The sequence below is a fragment of the Balaenoptera acutorostrata genome, chromosome 18 (assembly GCF_949987535.1).
Source record: "Balaenoptera acutorostrata chromosome 18, mBalAcu1.1, whole genome shotgun sequence".
Taxonomy (NCBI): Eukaryota; Metazoa; Chordata; class Mammalia; order Artiodactyla; family Balaenopteridae; genus Balaenoptera; species Balaenoptera acutorostrata.
The window spans coordinates 40,802,617-40,827,505 of record NC_080081.1 but is presented as its reverse complement, the minus strand read 5'-3'; positions in this window follow the sequence as shown (position 1 = coordinate 40,827,505).

Here is a 24,889-nt window from a genome sequence, read left to right as displayed (position 1 = left end):
TGCAAGATTTTCTCAACTTTATCTTTCACCTTTTGTTTATACATATATATAATACATATACATGTACACACATACATTTATGTGTATACCCACATATATTATATATAATCATCCTGTTTGCTTCATGAATGCAATATCTTCCCCTCTTTTTCTTGAGAATTTGTCTTTTTTTTCTAGAGTCTAATTTTATTCTATCATTCCCTTTTTTAAATAGACTTCAATTGTTAGCTTAAAGGTTTGTTTTTAAAATGTTATTTTCTCTATAGCTCAGAGAATTGCTAATCAACTAGTCATATACTTTTATATATAAACAGAGGATAAGATATCTAAAGAACAAAACTTTGTTAAGGATTGAGGAGACCAAAAAGGAAGAAAAGAAAAACATGCTTGACCGACACAAAGAAAATGAAATTTGGCAAAAATGACTTTAAATAGAGATGCAGAAAGAGACCCTTTGTTCTACCCTCTTCAGAGAATAATTCTCAGGCTTTTTTTCCACAGTAGAAGATGGCAGATACCGGCTTTCTTTGATATTATAGGGCATCAAGAAATGTTAAATATCTTTTGCAGTCTGTTGATTAAATCTCCTTATTTTAGCCTAATTTTTGCCCTCCTCCCCATTCTCAGTGGTAGGTGAAAGCTTTGGGAATATTTTGAGGTATAAACTCAGTCATTTCTTAGCTTTCCTTACTGCTAACCAAGGATTCAATTTGGGTAGCTTTTCTAAATAGTTTTAGAACAGATCCATTTTATTTCCAACATCAATAGTTTGTTGATGATATGTCATTTACTATTCTCCTTTCTGGGTGTTTACTATGCCATAAAAAAATAAACAAATAAATTTACATATATAAATTATTTTTTTAATATTTACCATTGTTATAATGGTTTTTGAGGATATAGCAGAGTAGGTATATGTATTCAAATTCCTTCTTAATTAAGAGGTATGCTTTTTTTTTTGTTTACATTACATTGTCAGAGTTTCTCCAAAACTTTTAATTCTTTTAGGAAAACAATTTTAATACTGTGTTGGTATTCCATCATATTGAAATAGTTTATACCTTATTTAACCATTTCCTTTTGTTGCATAATTAGTGTCCCATATCTCATTAAAAATATTGAAAATCTTTTAATATATTTTGAAAAATGTGAATCCTATAACATTTTTCCAGTCACAAATTCTTCAATTCATAATTATCCACATTTTTAACTTTCTTCTCTTATACTCTAAACTTAGTTGTAAAGATAATTAAATTTATTTTTAAGAGCTTAAATATAAATAACAGCAATTTATTTTCAGAACATGAACAAAATGGCATAGTAGGCAGCTCTTAGCTCTTGCTCCTCCCCACCCCCCACAGAAACATCAAAAACAAGCAGAAACTATCAGAAACAGCTTTGTTAGAACTCTGGAAGAGTCAAAGGTTTACAGCAACCAAGTAAAAGCTGGATTAAGAAAAAGGCAACTTAATAATGGTAGGAAAACTGCAGTATTTTTATCTGTGCTTGCCCCACCACTTTCCCAATGTACTGTGCTCTCAAAGAGGGAAGTCTGAGTTCCCAGTGTGGGACTCTGGTCTGTGGTTTAAGAGAGCATAGAGAGCATAAATTTATTTGGAAAGTTTTGTGCATGTCTGTTCTAATCTGTCTGAGGACTACCTGAAGGATTTGGTGTTTGGCTCTGTCTTGACTAACGTGGTTCTCAAGCTGGAAATGGTGCATTACTTGAAAACACTGCAAGCAGAACTAAGGACTCACAGGTAACCTGACATTAAAACATTACAACGGAAACATACAATAGACCACCTGGGAGAAAAATCTGCTGAGAGTGTCTTTGGGAAATTAGGACATGCAAATGTATATAGGAGAATTTAGAAGGTCACAACATGCCCAAGAAAAGACCTGAGAAAACCCTAAGCTTTCACCTGGAGCTGATTCCTAGGCTCAGTGAAAGCACTGGTGGTCCAGTCGCTAAGACTCTATGCTCCTAATGCAGGGGACCCGGGTTCAATCTCTGATCAGGAAACTAGATCCCACATGCATGCCACAACTAAGAGTTTGCATGCTGCAACTAAAGCTCCCTCGTGCCACAATGAAGATCCCACATGCGGCAACGAAGATCCTGTGTGCAGTAACTGAGACCTGGTGCAGCCAAAATAAATAAATAAATAAATATTTTTAAAAATTAAAAAAAAGTCAAATGAGTGCTCCAGCACAGAGCCTATTTGCAAAAATTGGGAGAGGTGTTTGTTTATTTGTTTTTTCTCCCAAAGAATGCACAAGAAAGTAACTAGAGCAATAAACAAATGCATCAAAACTACAGGGTGTAAAATCAACACATTAAAATCAGTTGTGTTTCTATGTACCAGCAATGAGCAATCTGAGAAAGAAAATGAGAAAGCAGTACCACCTATAATATCATGTAAAAGAATAAAATAGCTCGGAGTAAATTGTCAAAGAGGTGAAAATCTTGTAAAGAAATGTAAAGATATCCTACATTCATGGATAAGAACACTTGATATTGTTCTACCCAAAGCAACTCACAGATTCAATGCAATCCATATTAAAATTCCAACAGCACTTTTTTGCTGCAATGGGAAAGCCAATCATCAAATTCACATGGAGTTGCAAGCAGCTCAAATAGCCAAAATGATCTTAAAAAATAGGAACAATGATGAAAGACTCACATTTCCTGATTTCAAAACCTAGTACAATGCTACAGTAATCAAAACAATGTTTCACTGGCATAAGAATAGACATATGCACTAATGAAATATATTGATAATTGAGATATGTCATTAAAAGCATGAACAACAAAAGAAAAAACAGGCAAATTGTACTTCATCGAAATTAAAAACTTGTGAGTATAAAAGGACATCATCAAAAAAAAAAAAAGATACACTAAGAAGTTGTAGAAAATATTTGCAAACACTGTATCTGATAATAGCTTAATAGAATATATAAAGATCTTCTGCAACTCAACAAAAAGGCAAACAGCTCAATTAAAAAATCAGCAATGGACTTGAATAGGCAAAGAATATATACAAGTGGCCAGTAAGCACAAGAAAAGATGCTTACAATTATTAGTCATTAGGAAAATGCAAATTCTAACCATGAGATAATATAACTCGTATGGCTATTTTTTAAAAAACAACAAAATGAAAAACAGAAAATAACAAGTGTTGAAAAGGATGTGAATAATTTGGAACACTTGCACATCACTGGTGGGGATGTAAAATGTTGCATGTGGTAGCTGCTATGGAAAACATTTTAGTGCTCCTCAAAAAACTCATCATGAAATTACCATGCATCTCAGCAATTTCATTTGTAGGTATATACTCCAAGAATTGAAAACAGTGACTCAGCCAGATACTCATACGCCAGTATTCATTGCAACATTATTCACAATACCCAAAGATGAAAATGACCAAAGTGTGCATCAACAGATGAACGGATAAATAAAATGTGATGTATACATACAGTGGAATATTATTGAGCTACAAAAAGGAATGAAGTTCTGATATATGATACAACATAGATGGACCTTGAAAAAATTATGATAAAGTGAAATAAGCCAGACACATAAAGAAATTATGGTATGTTCCCATTCACATGAAATACCTACAATAGAGGAATAGTGACAAAAAGTAGATTACTGGTTACTAGGGGTTGGGAATAGTGGAGAATGTTATTATTTAATGGTAACAGAGTTTATGTTTGGAGTGATAAAAACTTTTGGAAATCAATAATGGTGATAGATTACACAGTACTGTGAATGTAATTAATGCTATTGATTTGTACTTTTAAAAGTGGTTGAAATGGAAGAGATATTGTATATATATTGTAACACATTAAAATCTTTTTTTTTCAAAAATTATATCCAAATTTCTTTAGGTGTATATTATAGAATTAAATTTTAAGTTGGTATGAAATGCATGTTTGTATGTGCTTATGTGATATTTTCTAAAAGGTACAATAGCAGAGAAAGAACAGCTTGTCACTTAAGTGTGAGCTGTCAGTCTTGAGCTTTCAAGAGTCAGACTGCTAATGCCATGCAAAATCTTGGAACTATACATTGCTAGGTGAACATACTTAGGAAGGTTTCTTATATTGCTCTTTTCTCTGTTTCTTCATCTGTAAAATAAGCTTAAAATTTTCCATACAAGATTCTTTTGAGGATATAATGGCCAAACTTATGGAAAACACCTAAGGGAGCATACAGTAATGTCAAAAGTGCTAGCAATTATTATACTCCCTGAATTTACACTGGATAGTATTCTTAAAATATTGTCAAAATATTCAGGATAACAAACCTACACTGACTTTCAAGTGAAGAAATTTCTATTGATATGCCTATACATGACAAGTTAACAAAATAGAAAATTTAGTTAACTATCTGAAGAATTTCAGCCCTCTCATTTAACTGATAATATAAAATCATACTGGAACAAAAGAACAACATCCCCACTCTGAATTACATCAATAAATCTCATAACCTTCTATCAATTTCACAAGTATAAATAGTTTTTCAACTCTATGAAGACTATGGAGCAAAATAAAAATAATGTGTAAAAATAAACATAAAATAGACTCATAAGCCAATGAATTTATAACATACTTTGAATAATGCCTAGTAAATTTTAATGTAGGCCTTTATATTTTGAAATACATACCTATTAATGATGATTACACCTCAAGACAGCAGAAATTTGAAAAACAAATACCAGTAGTCTCTTTTTAAAGCAGCTTTATGTAGTTTCTAGCAAGCTACCTCATCTGAACAAATGGCAGATGCTATCTCTGATAGCTGAACAATTTAACAACCTGTTGGGTCACAGATGCACAAATCCTAATACATACAGACTATAATCTTGCCAAACACAGAAACTCACTGTTAATTACTTTGTTCTTTCTGTAAGTTATATTTACAACTTTTTGCACGTTCTTAAATGACTGAAGGTTTACCCACAGGATATTATGTCAATTTATTTTTCATCTATGTGTGATACCAACTCCAAAATCTTTTTTTAACTGTGTTATTTCAGTTTTTTTAAAAATTAGTATTCTTCATGAAAAATCAGTAGTGGGTAGTGAATGATGCAGTTAACATATTGGGGTTCCTTTTGTAGTTTGTAAGAAATGTACAGGTTCTGTGTGGCTATAGCCACAATATTAGCTGTAATTTTGATGTACTGCTGATGAAAAGATTTTTTAAAATCAGTGGTACAGCAGTTTAGTACTTACAAATCACTTTTCACACTCACAAATTATAATAACACTCGTCAGTAGCACAAAAATGACATCCTATGAGACTTGCTAAAAGAACACATGAGAGATCACCATTATATACACATAATTAGTTCTAAAACAAGACACTTTAAAGTAGTTAAAACATTCATCATAATTTCATAGAAGAATGGTTAAAAAAAAGATGTGATTATGATTTTATCTAGAAAATGCATCTAAAATTATATAAATATTTAAAACAATTCAATTTAGCTTATAAGGTACAATAGGATAAGGTTATTTTAATGACATTAATTATTTGAATACTTCAAGAATGCATTGGGGATTGGAGAAGATGGCGGAAGAGTAAGACGCGGAGATCACCTTCCTTCCCACAGATACAGTAGAAATACATCTACACGTGGAACTGCTCCTACAGAACACCCACTGAACACTGGCAGAAAACGTCCGACCTCCAAAAAGGCAAGAAACTCCCCCCGTACTTGGGTAGGGCAAAAGAAAAAAGAAATAACAGAGACAAAAGAATAGGGACGGCACCTGCACCAGTGGGAGGGAGCTGTGAAGGAGGAAAGGTTTCCACGCACTAGGAAGCCCCTTTGCGGGCGGAGACTGTGGGTAGCAGAGGGGGGAAGCTTTGGAGCCACGGAGGAGAGCGCAACCACAGGGGTGCGGAGGGCAAAGCGGAGAGATTCCCGCACGGAGGATCAGTGCCGACCAGCACTCACCAGCCCGGGAGGCTTGTCTGCTCCCCCGCCGGGGCGGGTGGGGATGGGAGCTGAGGCTCGGCTTTGGTCGGATCGCAGGGAGAGGACTGGGGCTGGCGGCGTGAACACTGCCTGAAGGGGTTGGCGCACCACAGCTAGCCGGGAGGGAGACCGGGAAAAGGTCTGCAGCTGCCGAAGAGGCAAGAGACTTTTTCTTGCCTCTTAGTTTCACTGCGCGCAAGGAGAGGGGATTCAGAGCGCCGCCTAAACGAACTCCAGAGAAGGGCGCGAGCCGCGGCGATCAGCGCGGACCCCAGAGACGGGCGTGAGACGCTGGGGCTGCTGCTGCCGCCTCCAAAAAGCCTGTGTGTGAGCACAGGTTACTCTCCACACCGCCCCTCCCGGTAGCCTGTGCAGCCCGCCACTGCCAGGGTCCCGGGATCCGGGGACAACATCCCCGGGAGAACGCACTGCGCGCCTCGGGCTGGTGCAACGTCACACCGGCCTCGGCCGCCGCAGGCTCGCCCTGCCTCCTCCGTACCCTTCCCTCCCCGCGGCCTGGGTGAGCCAGAGCCCCCCGAATCACCTGCTCCTTTAACCCCGTCCTGTCTGGGCGGGGAACAGACGCACTCAGGCGACCTACACGCAGAGGCAGGTCCAAATCCAAAGCTGAACCCCAGGAGCTGTGCGAACAGGGAAGAGAAGGGGAAATCTCTCCCAGCAGCCTCAGAAGCAGCGGATTAAAACTCCACAAACAACTTGATGTGCCTGCATCTGTTGAATACCTGAATAGACAACGAATCATCCCAAATTCAGGAGGTGGACTTTGGGAGCAGGAGATATTAATTTTTCCCCTTTTCCTTTTTTTTGTGAGTGTATATGTATATGCTTCTGGGTGAGATTTTGTCTGTATAGCTTTGCTTTACAATAGCTTTATTGTACTTCACTATATTATAGCCTCTTTCTTTCTTTCTTTCTATTTTTTCTCCCTTTTACTCTGAGCCGTGTGGACGAAAGGCTCTTGGTGCTCCAGCCAGGCATCAGGGCCGTGCCTCTGAGGTGGGAGAGCCAACTTCAGAACACTGGTCCACAAGAGACCTCCCAGCTCCACGTAATACCAAACGGCAAAAATCTCCCAGAGACCTCCATCTCAACATCAAGACCCAGCTTCACTCAACGACCAGCAAGCTACAGTGCTGGACACCCTATGCCAAACAACTAGCTAGACAGGAACACAACCCCATCCATTAGCAGAGAGGCTGCCTAAAATCATAATAAGGCCACAGACACCCCAAAATACACCACCAGACGTGGACGTGCCCACCAGACAGACAAGATCTAGCCTCATCCACCAGAACTCAGGCACTAGTTCCCTCCACCAGGAAGCCTACACAACCCACTGGACCAACCTTAGCCACTGGGGACAGATACCAAAAACAACGGGAACAACGAACCTGCAGCCTGTGAAAAGGAGACCCCAAACACAGTAAGATAGGCAAAATGAGACGACAGAAAAACACACAGCAGATGAAGGAGCAGGCTCAAAACACACTGGACTTAACAAATGAAGAGGAAATAGGTAGTCTACCTGAAAAAGAATTCAGAATAATGATAGTAAGGATGACCCAAAATCTTGGAAATAGAATAGACAAAATGCAAGAAACATTTAACAAGGATGTAAAAGAACTAAAGAGGAACCAAGCAATGATGAAGAGCACAATAAATGAAATTAAAAATACTCTAGATGGGATCAATAGTAGAATAACTGAGGCAGAAGAAAGGATAAGTGACCTGGAAGATAAAATGGTGGAAATAACTACTACAGAGCAGGATAAAGAAAAAAGAATGAAAAGAACTGAGGACAGTCTCAGGGACCTCTGGGACAACATTAAACGTGCCAACATTCGAATTATAGGGGTACCAGAAGAAGAAGAGAAAAAGAAAGGGACTGAGAAAATTTTTGAAGAGATTATAGTTGAAAACTTCCCTAATACCGGAAAGGAAATAGTTAATCAAGTCCTGGAAGCACAGAGAGTCCCATACAGGATAAACCCAAGGAGGAACACGCCAAGACACATATTAATCAAACTGTCAAAAATTAAATATAAGGAAAACATATTAAAGGCAGCAAGGGAAAAAAAACAAATAACACACAAGGGAATCCCCATAAGGTTAACATCTGATCTATCAGCAGAAACTCTGCAAGCCAGAAGGGAGTGGCAGGATATACATAAGTGATGAAGGAGAAAAACCTACAACCAAGATTACTCTACCCAGCAAGGATCTCATTCAGATTTGATGGAGAAATTAAAGCCTTTACAGACAAGCAAAAGCTGAGAGAGTTCAGCACCACCAAACCAGCTTTACAACAAATGCTAAAGGAACTTCTCTAGGCAAGAAACACAAGAGAAGGAAAACACCTACAATAACAAACCCAATACATTTAAGAAAATGGGAATAGGAACATACATATCGATAATTACCTTGAATGTAAATGGATTAAATGCTCCCACCAAAAGACACAGGCTGGCTGAATGGATACAAAAACAAGACCCATATATATGCTGTCTACAAGAGACCCACTTCAGACCTAGAGACACATACAGACTGAAGGTGAGGGGATGGAAAAAGATATTCCATGCAAATGGAAATCAAAAGAAAGTTGGAGTAGCAATTCTCATATCAGACAAAATAGACTTTAAAATAAAGAGTATTACAAGAGACAAAGAAGGACACTATATAATGATCAAGGGATCGATCCAAGAGGAAGGTATAACAATTGTAAATATTTATGCACCCAACATAGGAGCACCTCAATACATAAGGCAAATACTAACAGCCATAAAAGGGGAAATTGACAGCAACACAATCATAGTAGGGGACTTTAACACCCCACTTTCACCAATGGACAGATCATCCAAAATGAAAATAAATAAGGAAACACAAGCTTTAAATGATACATTAAACAAGATGGACTTAATTGATATTTATAGGACATTCCACCCAAAAACAACAGAATACACATTTTTCTCAAGTGCTCATGGAACATTCTCCAGGATAGATCATATCTTGGGTCACAAATCAAGCCTTGGTAACTTTAAGAAAATTGAAATCGTATCAAGTATCTTTTCCGACCACAACGCTATGAGACTAGATATCAATTACAGGAAAAGATCTGTAAAAAATACAAACACATGGAGGCTACACAATGCATTACTTAATAACGAAGCGATTACTGAAGAAATCAAAGGGGAAATCAAAAAATACCTAGAAACAAATGACAACGGAGACACGACGACCCAAAACCTATGGGACGCAGCAAAAGCAGTGCTAAGAGGGAAGTTTATAGCAATACAAGCCTACCTCAAGAAACAGGAAACATCTCGAATAAACAACCTAACCTTGCACCTAAAGCAATTAGAGAAAGAAGTACAAAAAAACCCCAAAGCCAGCAGAAGAAAGAAATTATAAAGATCAGGTCAGAAATAAATGAAAAAGAAATGAAGGAAACAATAGCAAAACTCAAAGAAACTAAAAGCTGGTTCTTTGAGAAGTTAACAAAATTGATAAACCATTAGCCAGACTCATCAAGAGAAAAAGGGAGAAGACTCAGATCAATAGAATTAGAAATGAAAAAGGAGAAGTGACCACTGACACTGCAGAAATACAAAAGATCATGAGAGATTACTACAAGCAACTCTATGCCAATAAAATGGACAACCTGGAAGAAATGGACAGATTCTTAGAAATGCACAAACTGCCGAGACTGAACCAGGAAGAAATAGAAAATATGAACAGACCAATCACAAGCACTGAAATTGAAACTGTGATTAAAACCCTTCCAACAAACAAAAGCCCAGGAACAGATGGCTTCACAGGTGAATTCTATCAAACATTTAGAGAAGAGCTAACACCTATCCTTCTCAAACTCTTCCAAAATATTGCAGAGGGAGGAACACTCGCAAACTTATTCTACGAGGCCACCATCACCCTGATACCAAAACCAGACAAAGATGTCACAAAGAAAGAAAACTACAGGCCAATATCACTGATGAACATAGATGCAAAAATCCTCAACAAAATACTAGCAAACAGAATCCAACAGCACATTAAAAGGATCATACACCATGATCAAGTGGGGTTTATCCCAGGAATGCAAGGATTCTTCAATATACGCAAATCAATCAATGTGATACACCATATTAACAAATTGAAGGAGAAAAACCGTATGATCATCTCAATAGATGCAGAGAAAGCTTTTGACAAAATTCAACACCCATTTATGATAAAAGCCCTGCAGAAAGTAGGCATAGAGGGAACTTTCCTCAACATAATAAAGGCCATATATGACAAACCCACAGCCAACATTGTCCTCAATGGTGAAAAACTGAAACCATTTCCACTAAGATCAGGAACAAGACAAGGTTGCCCACTCTCACCACTATTATTCAACATAGTTTTGGAAGTGTTAGCCACAGCAATCAGAGAAGAAAAAGAAATAAAAGGAATCCAAATCGGAAAAGAAGAAGTAAAGCTGTCACTATTTGCAGATGACATGATACTATACATAGAGAATCCTAAAGAGGCTACCAGAAAACTCCTAGAGCTAATTAATGAATTTGGTAAAGTAGCAGGATACAAAATTAATGCACAGAAATCTCTTGCATTTCTCTACACTAATGATGAAAAATCTGAAAGTGAAATTAAGAAAACACTCCCATTTACCATTGCAACAAAAAGAATAAAATATCTAGGAATAAACCTACCTAAGGAGACAAAAGACCTGTATGCAGAAAATTATAAGACACTGATGAAAGAAATTAAAGATGATACAAATAGATGGAGAGATATACCATGTTCCTGGATTGGAAGAATCAACATTGTGAAAATGAATCTACTTCCCAAAGCAATCTACAGATTCAATGCAATCCCTATCAAACTACCACTGGCATTTTTCACAGAACTAGAACAAAAAATTTCACAATTTGTATGGAAACACAAAAGACCCCGAATAGCCAAAGCCATCTTGAGAACGAAAAATGGAGCTGGGGGAATCAGGCTCCCTGACTTCAGACTATATTACAAAGCTTCAGTAATCAAGACAGTTTGGTACTGGCACAAAAACAGAAATATAGATCAATGGAACAGGATAGAAAGCCCAGAGATAAACCCACACACATATGGTCAAATTATCTTTGATAAAGGAGGCAAGCATATACAGTGGAGAAAAGACAGCCTCTTCAATAAGTGGTGCTGGGAAAATTGGACAGGAACATGTAAAAGTATGAAATTAGAACACTCCCTGACACCATGCACAAAAATAAACTCAAAATGGATTAAAGACCTAAGTGTAAGGGCAGACACTATCAAACTCTTAGAGGAAAACATAGGCAGAACACTCTATGACATACATCACAGCAAGATCCTTTTTGACCCAGCTCCCAGAGAAATGGAAATAAGAACACAAATAAACAAATGGGACCTAATGAAACTGAAAAGCTTTTGCACAGCAAAGGAAACCATAAACAAGACGAAAAGACAACCCTCAGAATGGGAGAAAATATTTGCAAATGAAGCAACTGACAAAGGATTAATCTCCAAGATTTACAAGCAGCTCATGCAGCTCAATAACAAAAAAAACGAACAACCCAATCCAAAAATTGGCAGAAGATCTAAATAGACATTTCTCCAAAGAAGATATACAGATGGCCTACAGACACATGAAAGAATGCTCAACATCATTAATCATTAGAGAAATGCAAATCAAAACTACAATGAGATATCATCTCACACCGGTCAGAATGGCCATCATCAAAAAATCTACAAACAATAAATGCTGGAGAGGGTGTGGAGGAAAGGGAACCCTCTTGCACTGTTGGTGGGAATGTAAATTGATACAGCCACTATGGAGAACAGTATGGAGGTTCCTTAAAAAACTACAAATAGAACTACCATACGACCCAGCAATCCCACTACTGGGCATATACCCTGAGAAAACCATAGGTCAAAAAGAGTCATGTACCAAAATGTTCATTGCAGCTCTATTTACAATAGCCAGGACATGGAAGCAACCTAAATGTCCATCGACAGATGAATGGATAAAGAAGATGTGGCACATATATACAATGGAATATTACTCAGCCATAAAAAGAAATGAAATGGAGGTATTTGTAATGAGGTGGATGGAGTTAGAGTCTGTCATACAGAGTGAAGTAAGTCAGAAAGAGAAAAACAAATACAGTATGCTAACACATATATACGGAATCTAAGGGGGGGGAAAAAAAAAAAAAAAGGCCATGAAGAACCTAGTGGCAAGACGGGAATAAAGACACAGACCTACTAGAGAATGGACTTGAGGATATGGTGAGGGGGTGGGGTGAGATGTGACAGGGTAAGAGAGTGTCATGGACATATATACACTACCAAATGTAAAATAGATAACTAGTGGGAAGCAGCCGCATAGCACAGGGAGATCAGCTCGGTGCTTTGTGACCACCTAGAGGGGTGGGATGGGGAGGGTGGGAGGGAGGGAGATGCAAGAGGGAAGAGAAATGGGAACATATTGTATATGTATAACTGATACACTTTGTTATAAAGCAGAAGCTAACACACTATTGTAAGGCAATTATACTTCAATAAAGATGTTAAAAAAAAAAAAGAATGCATTAAGGTAACTTGTATTTGTGTATTTGTTTGGGTTTGTAATTTTGCCAAAATTTAATAGCATATTACACTGTGATAGTTTCAGAGAACAATCACAAAGAAGGCCATTTTGCCAAAATATGTTAGGGCTTCATCAAATTTCCCAAGGACCTCTTTCAATTCTTTGATAGTCAAATCATTCTCTTTTGAAACACATTTTCTATCATCATTCTTGTCAATATTTTTCTTCAATTTTTAACCAGTCTAACTCTGCTACACCCTCATTTGTCAAAGACTTTCTTTACTTGTGACCCAAGTAATTCTAACTTTACTTCATCAGGTTCATGAAGTCATGTAGTTCTTAAAAGATTGCAATTCCACTTTGCATTATACTACATGGGTTTGTCAGATGTATACAGTAACCCAAAATCAAAAGGAAAATTACTGAAAAAGATGTTGCTCACTGTATTGTAATAAATATTGTTGGGAAGCAGAAGGAAAGTAGAAGTGCGAACCAGTTAAATCAGTGTTATTAGTAAAAAATGTCATGCTATGATGACTTTTATTTTCTATCAAAGTTGTACATAATAGCTACTTGGGCACTGAAAATTCCCATACACCTGGAAATTTGAGTAGAATTTTTGCATCAAAGCTTTATTTATCATTTTTTTTTTGGTTTTCTAAAAATGAAAATATCACTAATTATGTTTAAACGACTTTCAACTTCATCTTACAATGGCTAGTGAGTAAGGCACCTTTGCTTATCATGGAAATTTTGATGACATATCTGAAGTCTAATAGTTGAAATGCTAACTGAAATAATGTATCCATTTATACATTTATGTATAATATTTCTGGAAAGGGGTCAACCATCTTTTATTTGAATAGCAGTCCTCAAATGCAGTTTATTACTCCACCACATTAGCCCATTTTATTTTTAACCTTTCTCATTGTCAGAAAATACATCCTAACATTTGTTCTATATTAGAAAGCAGTCTCTCAACGCACATTCTTTTGTTGACTCTACTTAAGGATTCTGCACCTATGCAGACTAAGGCACATTTTTATTTCATAAAACAATATTATATGTGTGTATATATATATATATATATATATATATATATATATATATATATATATATATATATATATATATATATAGTTTACAATTTGGTATGCTGCTTTAAGTGTTGTCTCTTCCAGGCTAAAGTTCTCTAGTCCCTTGTATCTTTCCACATGACATCTTTATGCCCCATTGTTACAATGTCTGGATTCAATTTGTTTGTAGATGTCCATCTTAAAATGAGTTATCCAGAACTAATCAAGTCCTTTAAGAGACATCCCTCAAGGGTATAAAGGCTTTGATTATTTTTGTGATGGTTTTCTCAAAGAATAAGACGTTCTTATTTCCTAAAGTTCCTGCTTGTGCTGAAACTGACAAGTAGTGATCTGTTACAACCCTTTATTAAGGTGACTTATGCCTCATGTCATTTCTCTTACCTCAAATCCTACTTGTGAAAAGCAGAATGTCTTTTTTTTTAAAGACTGTATCTTATCTCTACTGCCACACTGTGTCTCTTTTTAATCAGTTTGTGTCTGTAAAATACTGAAGTACATTACACATATCTATTATGCATGCACACTTATAAAAAAGTTCCAAAACATCTTGTCATAAAATAATACTTACGGGCCCTCTAAAAAAGTTTAAAATTTTAAAACTCTATATCTTTTATATACCCTATACATTCTCCTTCATTCATAAGAGTAGATCACAATTTTTCTCTTATTTCCTACCCTTTATACGAATTCAAATCTGGTTTAAATATATTTGCTGGAAAAGAACAAGAATTATAATATACACACATTCTTTTAACTTCCAAATTATTATTAGATTTTATGACTTTTGATTTAAAAATTTACATAAACAACATGCTCCCAAAGAATATGAAGAGTATAGAATTAAGACAATTGTAATTACAAAAACATTCTGGTTACTGCAGTAAGCCCAGAAATCCCAATATTACAACCAAACAGAGTACATGATTTCAAAGAATGTATATTCTAGAGGGAGAGAAAGAAAACAGATAAGTAAAAATTGTTTTAAGTTGTAATAAGTGTTATAGCAAATATGAAACATAAACAAAATGAAAATCTAGTGAAGGGCCTACTTTTCACAGGATGGTCAGAAATTTTCTGACTAGGCAAAGATTCAGCTGAAATCCAAGTATATATGTATATATAGAGAGAGAGAGACAGAGAGAGAGAGAATCAGCTAGTTCGTGAAAGAGGCAGGACACATATTCTAGAAATAAGAATTTTAAAACATCTATTCTTCACTAGAAGAAGAAGTCTGCTATTAGAAGACATTGAGATATCTTCAGATTTTTGTGGAGAAGAAATCCAACACAATGAAATTCTCAATTCAGAAAAAAATGTTATTAAAGAGTGGGGACAAACCAAAAATATATTTAAATGCAACAAATGAGAAGGTTTACCACTCAAAGATTTTGGAGTAATAATTACAGTGTCCTTAGGAATAAGGTGAGAGACTGAATATACAAATGGACAATGGCCAGACTATATACGAGAATGGGACTCTCACCCCAAAACTCTGCAGCAAACATCCAGGAAGCCAAACAATAAATTCTGGAGCCATTTGCCCAGGAATGACCAAGACCTGGTCACCAGCTACCAACTTCCCTATAATTTGCCTGTATTTCTCTAACACAGCACAAAACAGATGAAACCAAATATGCTTTCCCAACCAATTACATAAGATGCCCCATTTCTACTTAGTCTTCCTCCAGTTTCCCCATGCCAACAACCTCCAATAAGAACACTCCTGAAGTCTTTGAGCCTTTGAGTCTCTGCCAAAGCAAATGGTAGTGGTTGCCCAGCTTGCTATAGTAATCACTGAATGAATAGTCTCTGCTTATTCTCAGTTGCATGATTCAAGTTTATTTTCAGAAAGGAAATAGGAAATTTAAAAGACTGACTTGGACGGATGACAGAAGGAACAGGGAACAGAGACTAGTAAATATATAGGCAAGTCAAAATAAACATTGCTAGTAGAACAATAATTCTAATAATTATATTAACTAATGGAGTTTAGAAAAAAAGGAAGAACTAAAATACAAGATGGTAATAATATAGTTGGCATGATGAGGTAACTCACCCAAATGTCCTCATCTTATTCTGGTAGAGGGGTGATATTTACTATTTGTTAAACCAAGTATTTACATGAACAATTTAAGAATAAATATGCAATGACTTATGAAATGAAGAGAAAAAAAAGAGACAAAAATCAAGAAAACTTTAACAATTCTTTAGATAGCAGAAAAGATATAGATTTAGCAGAACCCTGGATAATACTAGAGAAGGCAAAAAGCTGAGGTTATTATAAGATTCTTACTTTTTTTCCTATTTTTCTTTCTTTGAAAAATTTGATACGTCTGTCTGAACATCTGTCACGGTTGCTGTGAAAGTTAGTACTCTTCTTTTTCAACATCTATGGCCACATCAGTTTCTTCACAGAGTGCACCCTTCATTCACAAGTGGATTTCATTTGAGCTTGACATGTGCATGTCAGAGAGAACAAATATTGCTATGCCTATCACATGGATGAGAGATATATATATATATATATATATATATATATATATATATATATATATATAGTTTATGTAAATCTTGTAAGTAATTTAAGTAACACAAATGGTAGACTGGTTACTAGTCCTCAGGTGGAACTTAACACAACAGTATTCTTTTCAGCATTCTAGTAGCCTCCAGATTGATTGCCAATGAATCATATGCTTTATTCTCCAGACAAATGAGGTTGAGAGTAAGATATATTCAGCATACTAGAAACTCAAAGAACAGTCTCTGTGTTGGACACAAAGTGACATTTTAACATTATTATTCAATTAGAAAACTTCCTATTAGTATTATGAAAGTCATTCAAAAGTGATGCCAGTGACATCTACCAGCATGTTAATCAGATGTGATTTGATTGTCCCAAGCACTTCTTGCCCAGTGAATTTGATTTTTGTCCTGGTGGAATTTAAAGAAAAGTATGCTGGAGTAAACACTACAAATCTTGCAAACTGCAAACAGGATAATTCAATTTAAGACAATCTCTCAAAGTAGTATTTTTTCTTTAACATACAGGTGAAGAGAATATTTCCATAGCTAAAGCATGTTTTAAAATGTTCTGTCCTGCAATTTTATTTTCTGAACTTTATATTTTTCTAATGACAAATATGTCTTTTGCTTTGTTTTTAAGAACATTAAAAATATATGTATTTCACCATGTGTAATCTATTTCTACTTATACATATTTTATAGAGAGGCTTATGATACTTAAAATCTTATATCTGAAATAAGTTAACTCCAAGTTAATTTTTTAAAATATTTACTTATTTGCCTTAAAAGCTACTTTAAAACTTAAACTTCCAAAATCAGTAGTAGTCCAGGCTGACAATTTTATTATTATTTCTTAGCTTCTGGACACATTTGAGTATCAGAGTTCTAATCATGAAGACCCTTTTAGCATCACAAAATTAAGCTATAACTAGATTATGGCTACCAGCTAATATTTATTTCTATAAACTGAAATAGCATATTATATTACTATTCTGATATTTAATTTACTCCCCATAGATTACTTTTGAATATGTGGCTATCGAAGATAAGAGAATGTTAATAATGTTAAACAGTTTAGCCTAAAGCATAAACATCTTTAATTCATATATTTGATAAGAAAGTTAACCTAAAGAATCCAAACATATAAATCCTTTCATTCATTGTATATCCTTGAAAGAAATTCAAATGTACTTAATGGTCCAATCAATTTTAGATAATATACATCTTTTCCAAGTAAAATTAAAATTAAACAGAGAAAAATATTTTATTTAACATACTGTTTGTTGTGAAAAATAATTATGTTGAGACTGCTAGTTTGCTTACCTTTGAAATTTCTAAGATATGGGAAAGAGTAACACATAGTTTTCTATTTTATTGATCATTTTTTTAGCTTTTGAGTTCTAGTTTTTCTTCTTTTGCAATCTCAAACTTTTATTCATGTATTCATTTACCCTATATGTACTCATTGATTAGCCATTATATGCCAAAGACATATTAAACAGTAATGAAGAAGATAAACTTAGACTGTACCATCATGGACATATGCCATGGTTTCAAAAATATCTAAAGCATCATCATTTTTCACTACTTTATAAAGGTTGAAATATAAAATAAAATTCAGCCATCTCACTAAGTGAACATGAGAAAAAAATATATATCCACTTTTTGAACACTCAGTTTTTACATATTATATATGAAAATATTATTTTGCTAAAATGAATGTAAAGCACATATTTACTTTCTATTTTTAGAAATTTAATACAGTATCAGATTGATATACAACTATCCAGATACTTAATTCCTCTATATAAATTACTAATGTTATTTTCTTTTTATGAAACAATGTATGGGGAAAGACATGCAATTTTATTAACTACACAGTATTCTTCAATTATGCTATAGCAAAATGATTTTATCCCTGGGTTTCCAAAATATATCAGTTCACAATTAAAAGATCAGAAATATATATGTGAGTATCTGCCTTAATTTCTTACTAATAATATAGCATATAATTTTAAATTATATTAACATTGAATAATGAATACATGAAATTTTATACATGCTAGATTTCCATTGGTTAATAATCTATCATAACTCCGCAGTTTTATTATGTATTTTACAAAAAAATACTTCAAAGCTCAGAAATGTATAATTAAATTTACAAATTTTGTTTTTTCTAAGGCTTTCACCAAATAGGAGTTGGTTAAAAGAAGCAGCAGGCAAGCAAATTACCGCTACTGTAGTTTAGTTGTGATAAATGTGTAGGTTACACTTTATTTTAAAGTGTTATTTGTCCCATGTATTCCTGCAAGCCTATCAAACTCAGATATGTTTATGGGCTTGGATGTAACAGTGGCAACTATTCAGTGCAGTCACTGTATGGCCCACACTGCAAATTCATAAAGCAAAGAAACTTTCACTACACATCTTCTTTATATATTAAGAATGAACAAAATAGCTATACTCACAATGATCAATGAATATGACTTCACATTGAGCAGGATCTTTGAAATATGCGATGAGCTGATGGGTTATATTTTTTTCTTTGTAAGACTTAGCCTTTAGGATATTAAATATATTGATGAGGGTAATGTAAATGACTTAGCATCTTCCAGAGATTTAAGTGGTCACTTGCTTTTTGTAGAAATGCCTGTTTAGATGAAACAGTGGTAATTTTTTAACTAAAAGAAATTTGGAAGATAAAGAGCTTTGCTGGGCTTCCCTGGTGGCACAGTGGTTGAGAGTCTGCCTGCCAATGCAGGGGACACGGGTTCGAGCCCTGGTCTGGGAAGATCCCAAGTGCCACGGAGCAGCTGGGCCCGTGAGCCACAATTTCTGAGCCTGCGCGTCTGGAGCCTGTGCTCCACAAGGAGAGGCCACGATAGTGAGAGGCCTGCGCACCACGATGAAGAGTGGTCCCCGCTTGCCACAGCTAGAGAAAGCCCTCGCACAGAAACGAAGACCCAACACAGCCGTAAATAAAAAAAATTAAAAAAAATAAAAAAACTTAAAAAAAAAAGTAAAAGTCTATTAAAAAAAAAAAAAAAAAGCTTTGTTGAAAAAGCTCTTTCTTTTCCTTTTGAAATTTTTAATTGGTTCCAGAGGCACCTCTTAAATTTATTAGCCAGTCTTTTTAAAAAAATTAATAGTATCTTTTCACTTTGTCTACTGTGTTTCTAATTTTTTACTTTAGATTTCTTCCACAATTAAGAAAAATCTATTTCCCCTATTTAAAAATAAGGGGGGGGGGAGCTATTTTCCTAACAGAACATACCTAAGAAATCTCAACTCCTTTCATTTAATACCTATTGCTCTCATATAGATAAACTCCCAAAACTGTTTGTGTTAAAAGTACAAAGACCAATATTCCTGTAATGGTGTGAGTTTACCTGATGTTTACTAGATATGGACATGTGTGACATTACTTCTTTCCCTGCGGGTTCTTAAGTCTTCCTAGATTCTGGTGGTTTGTCGACAAGCTTCAGCGTTCCTTGGCTTGTAGCAGCATAATCCCACTCTCTTGCTTCCTTGTTACATGGTGTTCTCCTTGTGTGTCTCGGACTTCGTATGGTTTTGTTGTTATAAGGACACTAGTCATATTGGATTAGGGGTCCATCCTACTCAAGTATGATGTCCTCTTAAGTAATTGCATCTACCCTATTCCAAGTAAAGTCATATTCTGATGTAATGAGGGATAAGACTTCAGCATTTATTTCTTGGAAAGACAAAATTCAACCTATAACAGACAGACAGAGCTCACTTAACACAAGTAAAAAATGGATCATGTCAGATAGAAAGAAAAATGTTAATAATAAGTTTAAAAGTGATAATGTTAAGCCTAGTAATCAACCTAGGCCACAATATAAGGAAGAGCCAAGTAGCAAAATTGCCTAAATGTAGAGCTACTGGATTCCTCCTGAAGAGAAATGGAATTTGTGGAAAAGCCTGAAAGAGTTGCAATTGTGGTGCTTGAAGTATTTAAAGGCAGGAGGCAGGTAATATAAACATAAAGAGGAGAAAAGCACAGATCCAGCTTCACAAGACTTATAGTGGTGAAGGTTGAAAAAGATACAAGAAAAGAATGCAGCTGTTAGTAAAAATAGCAAAATATGATGTGCCCCCAGGAATGATCTTAAAGATTAAAAAGGCAAGATAGCATACTCCGTCACTTTGTCTCATTATTTAAGAAATTGGGCATGCTCACTAGAGCCTGGCTATTCAAATCGTGGTCAGCGATCAAGCTATAGCAGCATTTCATTGGAGCTTGCTAGAACCCTGATCAACTTTCTAAGAACATCTCCTTAGGAATCCATATGTACACTCAATATTGAGAAGCACTGCACTACTGGTTTGAATATATAAGAATTCCAATTTCTACACTGCTACAAGCTTTTTATGTTAGCTGAAATGTGTGCTTCTGGATCTATAAAAGGATGATTTGAACGGATTCTTTTTGAGATATTCAAACTTTGTGATTCCATATATAACAAGTTTGCCTCTAAGTTTTCAACTTTATGTAAAAAAAGTTGTCCTGTCCCAAACATATAATAAAATGGACTCCCCCCCCCCAATATTCACTTTTCAGTTAACAAGAATAATAACATATTTTCCATGAAAAGAGGGAAATTTTAAAAGGGGAAATTTTAAAATTTGCTCTTTCCTTTGGTTTATTGAATTAGAGAAATACAAAACTTTGGATAGTATTTTCACTAAACAGAATAGGTGAGCCTCTGAAAAGATATTTCAGAGTGATTATTTATGCTTATTATTATTAATAGTTACCCACTATATCTTATTCCCTGGAACAACAGTATTTCAAGATATATAGTTAAATTTAATCACACAGTGATTATATATGAGTAAGAATAGGCTGATGGTTTCATTTAAAACAGTGTTGTGAATATTCTAGAAGTCAGTAAGAACTGCAAAGTTTAGACTTGAATCCAGAATCAAACTAACATTCAATTATTAAAAAAAAAACAAACAAAAAACTGGATAAGCCTGGCCAGAATCCAAGGTATGCTGTTCATATAACATGATATAACAGATAAACACACACACAGGATAGTTTCTATCATCTACCTATCTATCTATCTATCTATCTATCTATCTATCTATCTATCTATCTATCTCAGTCTGCTGTTTATCAGTCTAACTGCAAATAAACCAGCTCTTCCCCAGGGTCATCTAAAAAGTTCCATGTGCTTCAACATTGATTGTGTTAGGAGAGTAATTCTCCAAGACAATTACATCAGCAAACAATGTGTTTATGTCCACATTTGAATCACATATTTTGTGCCATGTCTTTGCAAGAGGGCTGCCCAATTATAATTTTGTAAGGTATACCAATGATTGGACCTGCATAATTTGCACATAAATTAAACACTGCGAGTAATGATTAGGATAGTAAAATTCCTGGTACTTATCTTCGGAAACAATGGAAAATTAGGGGTTGATGTGTTTATAAGGACAACAAAAAGACTACCTTAAAATGATTATACATTGATTATGAAATAAATTCCATTTAGTTTAATAAGCTAAGAAATTTTGGCATAACTATACATAGAGCTGGTTACTTCCTTGTATTAGAGCCAGGAAACAGATTGGAGAAAATACTTAGTTTCATTACAAATTTGTTTGTCATAATCTTAAAGCTACTGAAGCAGTCTGACATATAATACACAGATTTCATAAGCACAATTTCTATTATTCAAATTTTCATTTCCTAGTCAATTTCTCACAATTCAGAAACTTCTTTAGACAGAATCTCCCCCATCACTCATGTACTTTGCTGACACATATAGCAAATATACTGACAAAAATGAATGGGTGGAAGACGTATTATAAATATTATAGAACTTCAAAAATTCTGTGTGTGGGATAAATCATATATATATATTATATATATATATATTATATATATATATATATATATATATATATATATATATATATATATATATATACACACACACGTATATACACTCTATCACTTCAATGCTGGTTCAATTGTTTTCTATCTTACTGAAAATTTTTTCCATCTTACTGATTTTCTTTTTTTTTTTGTACTATCTTACTCCAAAGACCTTTTTTCTACAATTGATTTCTGTTTCCTTCAAAAACAGTGTTTCTCAAATTTCAAGCTGCTTACGTATAACCTGGGACCTTGCTGAAATGGAGAATTAGATTCAGCAGACCTGGGGTGAGCCCTGTATTCTGCGTTTCTAACAAACCCCCAGGTGATACTAATGCTACTCATCCATGTGCCACATTTTGAGTAACACGGTTTTAAGAGAGTTTCTCTCCCAAACTTGCAGTTAAAACAAGTATGACTAAAATCTTTCTTCTGGAGACCTTATTGGGGAATAGAGTAAAAAATTTAACCCACATTTTATGTGGGATAAACAGACAGAAGCACAGGATAAAGTGTGATACAGGGAGAAAAAAAAAACTATTTATCAGACAACTTAAATTTGATTATAAGTTTCAGCACTGAATTCATGTAACATTATTTTTTTTTAAATTCCTTTCATGTAAGATTGAGATTATTATTCCATCTAGAAGTTCCTCAAAAAATGAAAAATAGAACAACCATATCATCCAGCAAGCCCACTGTTGGATTTATATCAAAAGGAAATAAAAACAGGATATCAAAGAGATGTCTGCACTTCCATGTTTATAGCAGCATTATCACAATAGCCAAGATATGGAAACAACTGAAGTTTCTGTCAATAGATGAATGATAAAGAAGATGTGGTATTAATATATGACAGAATATTATTCAGCCATGAGAAGAAGAAAATCCTGCCAATTGTGACATGGATAAGGGAATTATGCTAAATAAGACAATTCAGATGAAGAAAATACTGTATGGCATTACTTACATGTGGGAATAAAAAAAAAAAAGTGAACTTATAGAAACAGAGAGTAGAATGATGGTACCAAGGGGCTGAAGGGTGGGAAATGGGGAGATGTTGGTCAAAGGGTACAAACTTACAATTAGAAAATGAATAAGTCCTGGAGATCTAGTGCACAGCATTGTAATTATAGTTAATAATACTGTATTATACACTTGAAAGTTGTTGAGAGATTAGATCTTGTGTTCTCATGATAAAAAAGAAACTATAGGGCTTCCCTGGTGGCGCAGTTGTTGAGAATCCGCCTGCCAATGCAGGGGACACGGGTTCGAGCCCTGGTCTGGGAGGATCCCACATGCCACGGAGCAACTAGGCCCGTGAGCCACAATTACTGAGCCTGCGCGTCTGGAGCCTGTGCTCCGCAACAAGAGAGGCCACGATAGTGAGAGGCCCGCGCACCGCGATGAAGAGTGGCCCCCGCTTGCCACAACTAGAGAAAGCCCTCGCACAGAAACGAAGACCCAACACAGCCATAAATAAATAAATAAATAAATAAATAAATATTAAAAAAAAAAAAAAAAAAAGAAACTATAATTATGGGACCTGATGGAGATGTTAGCTAATGCTACAGTGGCAATCATATTTCAATATATAAATGTATCAAGTCAACGCATTATGCACCATAAACTTACACAATGTTATATGTCAATTATATCTCAATTAAAAATATTCTAAGATTCAAATAGAATGATATACCTGAAATTGCTTTTTAAATGATAAAGCACTATATAAGCATATTATATTGTTAATGTATGCATAGGTGCTTTCCACCCCTCCCCTGCTCAGCATCAGTACCACAGTCTGTGCCCTTCCTTTTCTTAGCTGTGAAAACTGCTTAAGAAACTGTCATTCAGCAGCTGCAAAGACTGCCAGCACTAAAGCAATTTGATAGAAGGATACAAGAGGGGAGAGGAATGAAGATTTTCTTTCCTCTGTAGTTCTAGTTATAAAGCCCAGATATAAAAGGAGAGAATTGTTGTGGTATGGCATATGAATTTTAAGATGCTTTCCTTGAGTTCATTCAAATACTAGAGTGGTGACCTGATGAGTTTTTGCCTTAGAAAGTAAATATTTATAAATACATATATATGTGTATATATGTATATATTGTCTTTTAAAAAAAAATTTAGAGGAATATGTTATCTTCACAAAGATGGGTTAATATAGTCATTGATCATGTAGGTAAGTACATAGAAAAGATTCTGGACTTACTTGTAGCTAGCTACAAACCAACCAACAACTTCATATTTGATTTATAGATGAAGTGAAATTGTTTTAAAACTAATGCAGAATTTATTTGTAGTGCACAGTTTATTAGTATGCAAGAAGATGAATTAGAACCTGCAAGCTATATTAAATTTAATGCATGAGAAAGGGAAGTAATGAATTACTTGAAAATCATGTTAAAGCATCATTGCGAATGCAGCTGTTAAACCGCAATAGCACTAACTGCAGAGGCAAATATTATTAAAACTGCCAGAGTCCCCAAACTGTGTTTTACACAATTCTTTAAAGAAAGTAAGCAAAGGCATTTGACTCCTAGCTTCATGTATACATACAGTATGAAATTATATGCACCAAATCTCAAAAAAAAATGGCTCTTCATAATTTGATTCCCACAAAAGAATTTATTCTACTTGGTTAAAACAAAAGTTTCTTTAATTGTTAGAGGAATGGAACATGAGATTTATTAGCTTCACATTTCTGGTGGATGAAAGAAAATGTAATAAATGAAGA